This window comes from Ambystoma mexicanum (genome assembly GCF_040938575.1).
Source record: "Ambystoma mexicanum isolate Mex_15411 chromosome 12 unlocalized genomic scaffold, UKY_AmexF1_1 Mex_chr12_unloc.2, whole genome shotgun sequence".
Taxonomy (NCBI): Eukaryota; Metazoa; Chordata; class Amphibia; order Caudata; family Ambystomatidae; genus Ambystoma; species Ambystoma mexicanum.
The window spans coordinates 212,339-225,608 of NW_027182323.1; positions in this window are offsets into that span (position 1 = coordinate 212,339).

The following is a 13,270-nucleotide window of genomic DNA, read 5'->3' on the forward strand; positions in this document are numbered from 1 at the left end:
CCTCACTTCATTTTCTGGATTTTTTCGTGACCACACTTCTGGATGCGTATTTGTCAAATTCTTAAAGAGCGCTATATCAAACCTATATTTCTTGAGGTTAGCTGATTCTTTTAACAAGATATATCGTACCAATGGGGAGTGGATTAACAATCTTACATAGTCGTATCTCAAGGGGTGAATAAAGTCCACCAATTGAATTTCAGAAGATGTAATTAAACAGAAACCTGGAATATCATCAAAAAGTGCCAAAATACCCAATCTATGAAGGGAGTCTAGACCCCCCTCATCAAATAGATAATTCAATATTAGGCTAGGTGCCTCTGGGTATTTTGGGTCATGTGTCCCTAATTAGACATTACATCCCTACCACTATCCTGGTCACTTTCCCATCCTTCCAAAATCACCCCCTGGAAGGCCTCTTCTTTACTTATGGGGGGACATTCAGTAATTCGATGTGGGCTCTTTCTCACCATAAGTGGACCAACTGGGTCCTTACTTTCAAATCTCACTCCGCCGTTTTCTCTGCCAAAAGAGATCTAACTATATTTCTTACTTCCCTTTCAGAGATCCCTTGAGTCTAGTCTAAATTCCCCCCACCTCCCATGGTTAAGCTCTCCCGTACCTCTGGCATCTCTACGGGTACCCAGGTTATAAAATGATGTATTTCCCTCATGTTGGTGTTATCATTACTTAAATACTGACTGATGAAGTGGGGCCTTGGTAGCTCAATCTGTTGTGCTGTGTGTTTGTTAAAAATGTTGAAAGGCTGTTTAGGAATAATCACTGACTTCGGTTCCTTATCAGTCTGTTTATGTTTCAATGCATCCGATAGTTTTACATCAGGATTCACATACCCGCTTTGTCCATTAGGTCTTATCCCAGATTGACCTTTAGTAGGGAACAACCCCCCCTTTTTGACCTCCTTCCTCTCCTTACCACCCTCCCCTTCCACACTCTTACATTGCACCCCCTTTGGTTGATTGATCCTTTTAAATTCCCCCTCTTGAGAGTGGTCAATAAAATCTTGAGAAACAATGTTTCGGAGATATTTACTGGACGAAGCTTTAGAAACCTTTAACTCAAAAGCCATATTAATCTTTTGTGTTTTCCCACTGTTTTGCACATTTTTCGGACCCGCAATAGTAAAGAGATCCCTAGCCTCCTTCACTGTCAATACCACACTTGAGTTCTTCTCCATCAGTGCCTCACTTGACTGACACGAGGGTATAAGGATCACTTCACCATTCACCACCCTACCCTCATTTTCCAAGTTATCAAGAGACACCCTCTATAGTATATCAACCGGCTTATGAAAATGGTTTAACAATTTCTCAGTAGTCACCGTCATGCACTCCTTCTGGGTTTCAGTCAGGCCCGGCTCCAGCAGGCGGGTCAGGGGGGCCAGGCCCCCCCAGAGCCAGCCTCTGGCCCCCCCTAGAAAGGAGGCCATGTCAGTGGTGTGTTATACACTACTGGTAAACGAGGGAGTGGAGGTGGATGTCACTGTAAACATTCAGCAGCAACCTCTGAGACATTCTGAGAGGCTGAATTGCAGGAGGCCAGGCCAGGATTTGTTTTCTTACCCTAGACAATGATTTATGCCACAAAGCCATAAAAGTACAAATGACCAGGGAGATGGAGGGACATTCACACCTCTAAGTGAGGTAGCACACTTATTCAAACAGGCTGCCTACAAATATTTTCTGAAACCTAAAATCACAATTTTGGTTTCCGTAATTTAAAGTATGTTTGTTTTTTGTGGGAATAAAGTGTTTTTTTACATCATGCGTAATAAAATGGTTAACTATATCAAACAATAAATGACAGGTAAAATTGCTAACACAGATTTCTGCAGAAGGTGCGTCAACTGACGGGGGGCACTTACAAATTACATTCATAGTATATATTCTGCTGCATTAACTACTTGAGTTTAAGTGAAAAGATAAGGTTGGTAGTAACACAAATTTAATTTTGGAGGGGAGAGAGTAGTAAAATCAAAAAGTGATAGATGTAATGCTTTGAATTACCACATTACCACTACCGTTGCTTTGCACATTCCATGCCATAATTCTGTAGTATGTCTGTGCGATTAGAGAAGGGAAAAAGCCATCAGCAAATTACTTTTGGTGCTGCCACCAAAAGGCGCAGTTGAATCTCAATTGCTAGGCCGTGTTCCATTTGCACTGGAACACAAACAACCACATGAATTTTTTGTCCCTGTGGTCTCGCAGTTTTGGAAGGGCTTCTGACATTAGTGACGGGGCCAAGACTGATATGCAAACAATGGTATAGAAGGCTAGCCAGAGCAATGATGGTGGTTCTAATTGATTGAGAGACTTTTTACCTGATAGGTACAACCAGAACGCATGCTGTGGACCACAGATAGGATGGCAATAAACTGTGAGGAGAAACACACATCTTATGGGTGTGTCTGGTCATTTACCCACCTAATTACTAGCCATGGCTATGTTAATGCCTCACCACCAAAATCTAACCTTTCCAGAACCCTTTGAGCAAGCTCTATCACAAAGTAACAACAAACGTGTTGCTGTATAGGGCCTGCCAGTGTTATATCTAGGCATTCTTTTGAGGGTTTAATTACTTAAATGCCTCTGTAAATGAGCTCCTGCTGTAGTAAAATTCTCTTAATGTGGGTCAGCAAGTTGATTTTATAAGCAATATATTTGTCAATGCTTCTGACTTGCACTGAAGTCCTGTCTTAAACAAGCAATCACAAAGCCAGCAGTTTTGGCATGCGTATAGGTAGTAGCAGACATTTTCCATGCCATCATATGCCCAATTACTGACACCATTTTCCAGCTTTTCCCATTTTATGGCTAGCTGGTAACCTCATGGCAGTGCCTGGCAAATGCCAATCCATGCCTAATCAAAAGCCCAAGCTGTTGGCTAGGCCAATGCATGTTGCCTTGAGTTTGTCTCTTTGTCTCCCTAAGTGAATGTGCATATGCCCAGATGTTGGTGTCTTGCTTGCTATGCCTATGGAATCAAGCTGCACCTCACTGAGCTAGTCCAACAAGGCCCTACCTGAAAAAAAGACTAGGTTGGCAAGTATTGACCAGTTTCAGATCTTCTCATGCATACTTACCAGTGGGGCTCTGCCCTAAGTAGAATGTATCTTTGTTTGGAAGCATAGTCTACTCTGCCAGAACGTTTCATGATTCAAACTGATAAGTACTGCCTTGATAAGCTCATTCTGTTTGATTAACTGTAGAGAGTTTGCATGCAAACAGAATATGTCATGTGTTGTGGGATTTGTTTGGAAAGTATGATGTAAATCCTGGGTGCTGGGTGTTTAGGCACTGCCGGAAATGAAACGTGAACACCTGTAAAAAAACAGAATTTTCTAAAATGTTATGGACAAAGAATAAAAGGTGTACATAAAAAGCAGTATTTAAATATATTCTAAAGAGTGCAATCAGAGATGGATTTCCCTCCCATCAGTTGCAAACAGCAGTGCTGAACAGGCCCTACCAGTGAGATCTTATCTTTTTAACATGTCTCGGAGGCAGATTATTTACAACAGGAAGTTATTAGAGATGAGAAAAGGAAAAAGGCAGTGACCATTGCTGTGGCACTTTACAAAAAATATATATAGGGTTTTAAGAAGCTATTTAAGTGTGATTGTTGGGTAATTAGTAATTAAGGGGATACAGAGCAAGATGTGTGAAACAACCTTGTCATGCATTTCATTTGAATTTGTGGATGGAAATGAGTGGGATGGCATTGAATCATAGCAAGACCGTGCTTATGATCATCGGATCCAGACCTAGAATTGGAAAACTTGCACCACAGTACGAATCTTTCTGCATTGCGAATCACGACACCCCGACAAGGGACAACATAAAAATCCAAGGGGTGACATTTGATCAGGCCTTGAATATGTCCGATCATGTTAATAGCCTAGTGTCAACCTTGGCCTATTATATCAGGCTCCTTGCGCATATTTGTCCATTTTTATCCCAACGGGGTTGCGAAACGATCGCTCAAGTGATTAAATTGATTACTGTGGCTCCCTTCTCATAGGAGTGGGTAAAACAGAACTCTGTAAACTTCAAGTGGTGCAGAACAGCATGATCAGAGCCATCATGGGGTTATGTAAGTTTCCACATGTATCGGAGATAAGAAGAAAGCTCCACTGGCTACCTTATGCAGAAAGGATTGAATTTAGGTTGCTTACCATCATGTATAAGTCCCTCAATGGATCCTTTCCTGCCTATATATCAAACAGACTGAAGTACAAACAGGTGGCACGCACTCTGCGCTCTAATGATGGCAAAAATTAGCAAATTCCAAAAACCTCATTGGAACTCGTTAAACGGGGCGCCTTCTGGGCAGCTGCCCCGTCGAGATGGAACGCTCTACCTTCAAGCCTTAGAAACTGCCGGACACTCGAGCTATTCAAGAACAAACTTAAAACACTCTTGTTTAAATAAAGGGGTCCTCAGACTCCTACAATCTGACTACTTGCTTACTACTGTCTTCGGCGCCCGTGTGGCTCCGGAACACGTTGGCTGTACCTAACAAATAATTTAAAGTAAAGTCTGTATGAAATTTTTTGTAAGTTCTCATTAATTGCTATGCTGGAGCTTGTAGGCTTCCATTCAGGATGGGGAAAATAAAACTACAGTCATAGGGGATAATATTCCAGGTCAAGCGTAGTGGAAGAAGTGGCGCTAAATGCATTTAGTTCCACTTTTTATGAGCTGCAGGTTTTTGTATGATTTGACAGGCGAAGTTGGAGAGCAAATCGGACTTAACAAGGTCCCCCTGCTAAATCCGATAGGTGTTCCACCAGCATGCATTTTTACATTGGCAGAAAACCAAGGGATTCCTATGGGATCTGCCTGACTTTTACACCTGGTAAAAGCGAGCAGAGTCCAAAGGAATACATTGTGGATAGCTCCCACAATTGTTAATTGTGGAAGTAATTTACACTTTTCCAGACACATAGTGGTAAAGAAAGGAGCAAATGCAATTTTCGCCTGTGTTTTACTCTTTACTTTTCCAGGACTTGGTGAAAACAATTAACATTAATGAATGGCCCCTTTTGCAAAAAAGGTGCAAACAGGAGAATTCCGCTCAGTGCAATTTAGGATTCAAAACAAAATGCCCCCCCCCCTTAATCTTTTCATCAATATGTTTCTACAATGATAAATACATTGTCAGGTTGGTTTTCATGTGACTTGTGCATTTTTAAAGTAATCTGCATAACATTTAGTATTATTTTAGGTATTCAAAGCCAAACTTCAAACACATTTGTACCAACTTGAGCTCGGAAGATGTGTGGACAAGTATCTAAATTTCAGGCTAGGCTCAAATTATGGCTTTACGACTTGACGAAAGTGTGTGATCTTTGGCATATTTTTTAATTTCACTATGCCTTACCTGTTAAAATTAGGTGCCCCTAGAAGTGATTCAGTTTGCATTATAAGCTATTCCAAAAAGCCTCACTCATGGTTTAATAGATGGGCAGCACAGGCATTAGGATGCACACACATCTAACTTTGAAAATATCTGGGCCACATGCATCGAAGAGAATGATGTCATTCAATAGCAAATCAAAGTAAACACATCAAACAAAGAGTCATCGTGGACAATTGCATATTATAACCAGTATGTTAACAGTATGTACCAGAAAATGATGTATAGGGGCACTCCCCACCAGGAGTGATACCAGGAGGCTGCAAACCTCTCAAACAGCGCCCTTACAGCCCTTGCACTCTCAACTCAATTAAGATGTGCTGCAAAAATGCAACACAAAATAACATTTTGTGGTTAAAATGTAATTTTGGACATGAACCATTGATGGGAGACATTTACAATGGGACTACTGTAGGGGTTCAGTTGGAAAGGAGGGGGGAGGAGGTTGTGGAATGGGTGGGTGAAGGGAGAGTTGTATATACATGTGTTTATTATTGGAGGATATGTTGTTGTGCTTGAAATATTCTTAAGATCAACATGGCTACATGTATTGATTGGACATGTTATGTTCTGTCCTTGAAATGAAAAGAAGTTTGGAAAAAAAATGTAATTTTATAGGAAACAAAATCTCATATTCCTTGCTTCGGTATTCTAGGTGCAGGGGGTATGTCTTTCCCAACAAGATGGAGGGAGCACAAGCATCTCCTCCGGGGCCTCTTGTGAGTAGCCACAGTGCTCAGCAAGGTATGGTTAGGCGGACAGCATCTGAGATGGTACAAAGACTGGGGGCCTCACTGCTCAGCCCTCTCAGAGGAGCAAGAGGAGGCATCACCCTCAATTCTCCCAAGCCAGGCCAGGAAAGGCATGCTGGGTGCTGGTGGGAGTAGGTGGGAGCGGAGATAAATGGGAATGGTGGGCAGGGGCAGCTGAAGGAAGGTGACTGGACAGTGAAAGGTGAAGGAGGATCAGATATAAGAGAAAGGGGAGAGCAGATGGGAAGGGAACATAGGTAGATTGATGTTGCAACACTATTTTCCTTGCTTCTCTTTTGCCATGTACTGTTTTTTATAGAGGGGTGCAAATGTATTTTTGCAGACCTGGGAAGACATTTTTTGCTGGTCACGGATCTGGGAAATCTAGATCAACGCCAGCACTTTGTTTATGGTACTCCTAGACTCACACCCAATGGAATGTGGGCCCCCCTGATTACAACCCTGGCCCCCCCAGATGAAAATTCCTGGAGCCGGGCCTGGTTTCAGTCATTTTTACAAGACTGTTTGCAATCTTTTTCAGATAGCCTGTTTGCTCACTTAGTTCTTTCATGGGGAGATGTTCATATCTTCCAAGGACTTCAGTATCACATTTTGTTTTGAGCATAGGTAAGGTTTGTCTGGTGTTATCACGTTTTGAGCAGCATCCATCCCCCCTCTTGCAAATGATCATTCCTTGCCAAAAATTCCAAACACTCCTGCCCCCCCTCTAAATGCTCCGTCATTGCCAACATTGTTATTTCCCCACTATGAAATATAGGGGGGAGTATCCAGAAATGAGTAGTCATGAGTACATTTAGAACCCTCTCTCATACCAGGTGCATCGTCTGCTACAGCACCCACTTTATTTAGATTTCAGTCCTCTACATAGCAAGATTGTGTGTGATCCAGTGTGAGTCCAGGTTTGCTGTCATCGCCCCCCACCCCCTTGCCCTATCCCCAATAGATCACCTGGGTCTGTCTGCATCTCCCTGATTTCATTTCCCCCCTGTGGCACACCATTATAGTCAGACTCTTCCTACGCCTCACTCTCTTCCTCGGGCATTGCTATAGCCTTAGATATGGTATTTCGTATGTTTGTAAAGAATAAAGGAGCTCCCAAAATATCCTTACGGCTAGTGGTGTTTTTTTTCTTAATTCTTGAAAAGGCAGCCTTAGCCAGACACATTTTTCCCACAAGGCCTTTGTGCCAAAATTATCTGCTGCTTTATGCAACATCACAAACCCATATAACGTAACCCCCTTGCTCCCCTGCTCCCCAGCTAACAGCCAACAGCACTCTCAGGCACTCCCTCAGTGCGTGCCAAGAACATTTCCACTGCATTCTCATTCACAAGTGCACTTGCACCCATGTACATCATTCACACTGCATTCATTCATATGTGTGCAAATACTGAGACCCCCCTCTCATACATACATAGGTGCATTTACACAGACAGCCCCTTTCATGCACGCATATGTACATACAGTCTTTCACACATGCATACACAGAGACTAAAAGGCTTCTTTCCCCTTACCTGTTCCTCTCCAGAGTCAACATGAAACCGCCTCCTCGGCTGCTCTCCAGGCCTTCCAGTTCTTGTGCTTCATGCAGACAGGTACCAGGAAGGCAGGAAAACGTCCTGGTTCCTGGCATGTGCGGCAGCAGAGGGGGCACTGCTGCTCAGCTGTTGAGTGACTTATCTGTAAATGCCCACACAGGGCTGCTGAGTTGGCATTTAAAGATTGTGGGTGGGCCTTGCACACCTACCCTGTCTAAGTCCCTTGTGAGGTCACCAGTCCTGCTTTCTTTGAACTGTGGGACTTGTATTTTCTTACTTCCCATTTTTAATGTAGGAAAACTTCAAATCCCATAATTCCAAGAAAAAATGATACTGCATGACTTTCTCAATCATGGGCATGGGATAAATCAGAGCTCTCCACCTGGGACCAGAAACCTTGCACTAGGAGTGGCAACTACACTGGACGTCTTTGCATACCACAGCAGGCGCTGTTTCTGGATCTGGCCCTTGGTTTCATTTAGTGGCTGGGATAGGAAATCCAAACCCCACAGACCAAATTGTGTTACTCTGGGGAAAATCATCTTATCTGCACACACCTCACTTCCTGCAACATGAGGAAAGGACTAAGAGAAACAAACTCTATCAGTACTGACTGTCTTAAGGGCATGTTAGTTTCCCCATAAAAAGTGAGCGAAAGCCCAGAGGAATGCAGCTGAAGGCTGTGCTTCTCTGGCAAAGTCAGTCAATGGTGTCTAAACAACAGCAAAAAGTTTGGGGGTTGACACATGGAGGGAAAATTACATACAATTATGAAATCTTTCCTAACAGACACATCAGAGCTCTCAACTTGGGAACAGAAACCTTGCACTAGGAGTGGCAACTACACTGGACGTCTTTGCATACCACAGCAGGCGCTGTTTCTGGATCTGGCCCTTGGTTTCATTTAGTGGCTGGGATAGGAAATCCAAACCCCACAGACCAAATTGTGTTACTCTGGGGAAAATCATCTTATCTGCAACCACCTCACTTCCTTAACTGTCAACATTTGGAAAACATAGAAACAAATAAAAAGTGGCAACTGGCCAATATATCAACAACTGGATATTACACTTTGATCAAATTAAGATCCGAAAGAAACAAACAAGGACACTGTTGAAAATCATGATCTAACTCTGGAATGATGTCATTATCACACCTGATAGATGACCATGTCCACCCCACATGACAGTTTCGTAGTGTAGTGGTTATCACGTTTGCCGCACACTCGAAACCGGGCGGAAACATTTTTTTGGCATGTGTCTTTTCTTTGTTTTAACAATGTCTTTAATTTATCTTAAAATAGAACTGTATTGCGTGAATAGAAACGCCTGTTTTCTTTGATTTAACGATGAATGTAATTATATTAAAAGAGAACGCTGATGCGATGACCCCGATAGTTCTATTTTAGCGAGTCAGTAGAAATGTTGCAAACGCTACATCCGAGCACGACTGCATGCGATAAGAGTGTTGATCAAGTAGCCAAAGCATCTTGAAAAAATGCTTTCTACGCTTGGACTTAGCTCAATGTAACAGTACTTGGTTGATGCAAACTCCCAACGCCACGCTTTGGACGTTTAATTGTGCACATGCAAATAATAAATTGCATTTACATTGTATTATTTTCATATTCTTAAGCAGCCCTTTCGTAAGAATTGAAACTGACCTGGGGCAAAAGGTTTGTTTGAAAAAACATTTTTGTCCTTTCCTAGATTGGCAGAACATACACCCTGTCCATCAGCACACACGTGATACCTGTGTGGTCATGGAAGAGAAATGAACCACGGCGCCAGTAGTGTAGGGGTATCATGCAAGATTCCCATTCTTGCGACCCGGGTTCGAGTCCCGGCTGGCGCATCGTTACTTCTTTTAGATATCTTTTATTTTTATTTGGACCTCTAACTTTCCTACTCCCTAACATGACTTCTGTAATGGTACTGAATGAAGTGCACTAATTTTCTGAAGCTGAAAGTTCAGGTGCACTTTGAATTAGTAAGTCAAAAAGAGCAAAGTCTCTGGGACCGAGAACATATTTCTTTTTCTAGAGCTACTATTTAAGCTGCCTTGGAGTGGACAGTGTTCACAAAAATATATGTATATTTTATGGAGTGATAGGAGGTGTAATCAGATGAAGGGAGCTATTGGTATTTAGTCAATGCAGGTTAGTGAGGAAACTGCTGCAATTAAAGCTACAATTAGCTGCATTTTACTTAGTTATTAACTTTTGTAGAGGTTGATGTGCCCTGAGGTTCAGTTCACCACATGCTGCTGTGTTCTTGTTCCCTCAACAGGTACGGCGTCAGGGTCTTTCAGCCTTTTCAATTGCAGTAGCACCAGCAGACCCCAACCGCTGACCTGTGCTGACAGGCGCGGCACGCATGTTACAGGCTGCCTTTGGTGGCCCCTCAGGATGTCACCTGCGTCTTGCCCTATCCTGCAGCGTTATTGTCTCATTGGTGACACTCTGGTCTTCTAAACAAGACTGCACTAAGCAGCATGGGGTTGGTAGTCCTGGTGCTGCGTGTAGAGGCTCGAGTCTAGCATGAAGCACTTTAAAAGAAACCAATTTAATGTTATCCTCTTGTTGCCTTTTTACTACGTTTTCCCCAACATTAGCAACGTAAGAGGAAATGTCATCTGGCAAGTGTGTAGACGCCTTGGCTTTATTGACCTACGAAATTCATGTGTGGTCATGAAAAGGGGGCTGAACAATTGCACCACTAGTGTAGTGGTATCATGCAAGAGTCACATTTTTTTGCACCAGGATCGATTCCTGGGCGGTGCATCACAATGTTTAGAAATTAGACTGAAATATATTGAATTTTTATTTAGACTGCTAACTTTCCCACTCACTAACACGACTTCTGCAATGGCACTGAACGAAGTGCACTCATTTTCTGAAGCTGAAAGTTCAGGTGAACTTGCAATTAGTAACTTGTTGGTGCGAATACCAGGTATGCCAGGGGTCTTGGGGATTGCTCCTGAGGGCCCAAGAACCCTCTCCCTAAATTAAGGCAGGACACAGCCAAGAGCAAGTTAGAACTGTCCTTTATTACAAAAATCCTCATTGATCATACAAGACAATCATGATTCTCCAATACACCTCAAATTTCCAAAGTGCGTTTCCCAGTTTTGATGCCACATGCCGTCATTATCTTGTCCTTTCTTTCTCTCATTTTCACATCCATTATCACCTTCATCCCTATCTATTTCTCTGTAGTCTTGCGGCATTGAGTAATGCAGATCTTTATCACACATAGTCCCAATAGTACTAATATTGGTGCTCCTAGTAATACATTCAGTCCGTCTGCCAGCCATGACGGCATCCACGACCAGAGGTATGCTATCCAGCTTTGATCTTTTCCGGTCCCCTCTGCTTCTTACCCCATTTTGGCATGCATCTCTGACAGTTGCTTCACTGCTTCCGTCAGTGTGCCATTCTCTCCATCATTGGGAGGTGAGAATGTGCAACAGGAATTCCCAATTTCTGCACAAAATCCTCCTTTCATCACCGCAAGGAGGTCTAGGACATATCTGTTTTGGAGTGTCATCAACCTTACAGCTCGGAGCTCTTCTTTTAATGCATTGAATCCTTTGACTGTAGAGGTTATTGTCAGCATTAGCTCACACCTGGTTATTTGAAGCCATTTCACATTTGTATATCTCTGAACTGCTAGAACCATTCACAGAAAAAACATTTCTGTCCTGCTGAATAACCCATGTTCAGGTGGCACATCATCTAGGGATGCTTCTGACTCTGATGAGAAATAGTTGTCTCTCTTCACTCTACTCACGTCCACAGGCCGTTTCTTTCTTCCCTTTTCTTCTACTCCCACTGATCTTTTCCTTCTCATGTAAGTTTCCATCTTTGGGAAGTCATCTATCTTTATGTCCTTTTGGGGCACTACCAGTGATGGCATATTGATTTGTACCAATGAGCAAACTCCTCCCCAGTTTGGTGGCAGCTTCGCACATGCCTTGGAACCACACGCCCAGTAGTGGTCCATCAGTACTGCTGTGCCAACCTTCATTGCTGGATGCTTTTCTGTGTACCGACATCCTATGTTATCTCCAACTCTTAATGCTCCTTCATTCTTTTAGCACAATCCTGCTTTCTTAAGAGGTATTATGGGCATCAGTCCAGCGTCACTGTCTACCCAGGTGAGCAATTTGGCAATTGCATCCCATTCTTTCAGACACTTGTCATTTTCTCCTTGTACTGTGTTCACTGGTGATTGTACTAGGGTGTGTGCTTCGCTTTCTACTACTCGATCTTTCCATCCCTCGTCTGTGTATACTTGGCCATACACGAGCATCTGTGGGCTTCCCAACATCCTGGTTCTCCTCCTATTTCATTCACCCCCTCTTCGGGCAGGGTAGTTTCTTCAGTGTTATTGTTTTTGTCTCACCTTTATGCGGGCCATCAGTTACGTATTGTATAGCATTGTATAACTACCAGCAATTGGTCATCATGTCAAGAGTCTTTATGTAACTTTCTTCATGGGGGAAGGTTGTTTGCGACATCCATCTCAATGTTGCTGTTTTCCCTTGGAATCTTCCTTGGTTGTGAACATGGATAGGTACATGAGGCATTGTGCTCTTGCTGCTGGTATTTCAGTTGCTATGAACATTCTGGAGGCACTCATGGCATAGGGGGTTAGTGAGCAGACATAACAGCTCTCCCCAGTAGTTTCCTTGACTACTTTGGTCATGTGTTTACACCGCATGTTATTAGACGCTCGAGCAGTGTCAGTAAGATATAGGTCCACCCCCCTCATGTCTGTGTCAGCACTGTGGTTACCCCTCCTTACCGTGCTTTCAGTGCTCTCCTGTCCACCTGACATGGTTTTCCACCTGCTGGGGTTGGGGTAATGTTAGTATAGGACAGCTGTTTCTCTAGACACAAGTGATATTCGCCAAAAGCCAAATGTAAGAACGCCACTTGGGAATAAAAGACATGACAAGATAAGCATATTTTTAATAATTTCTCCCATTTACCTGTACTGCTGGATCCTTGTGCAGCTTGAAGATATCAGTTGCCCACCTGAAATGCGCAAAAACAGTGCGTTAATAGATCAGTGTTGAATTAGTTTTATGCCCTGTGGAACATATAGTCGGACATCGTGAATATAAAAAGCTGTACCCACACAGTTCTAATTCTAGGGTCTCTGAGTACTGTGAGGACAGATGGGTTTCCTCATTCAAGTTGTGGGTAAGCTTGGGCCAGATATGCTATAAAAACATGATAATGCACACTAGGAGGATGTGCTCAAAATCTGTTGGACATTCGAATGAAGTGGACAAATTGGCCTTGGAACGTATCTGGTTGTGAATCATTGGGCAGCATGAACAATTATGTAATAAAAAATTCACACTTTCTCTACGAATGTATGTAGAGAGAAAAATAACAAATAGACAGTATATCCTCACCATGGATGTCTAGGAAGTCCTTGTCCTAACTCTGCTGCGCGTGAGGAAGTAACCCTTGCTTATTGTAACTGTAAATGGTTGGGATACACG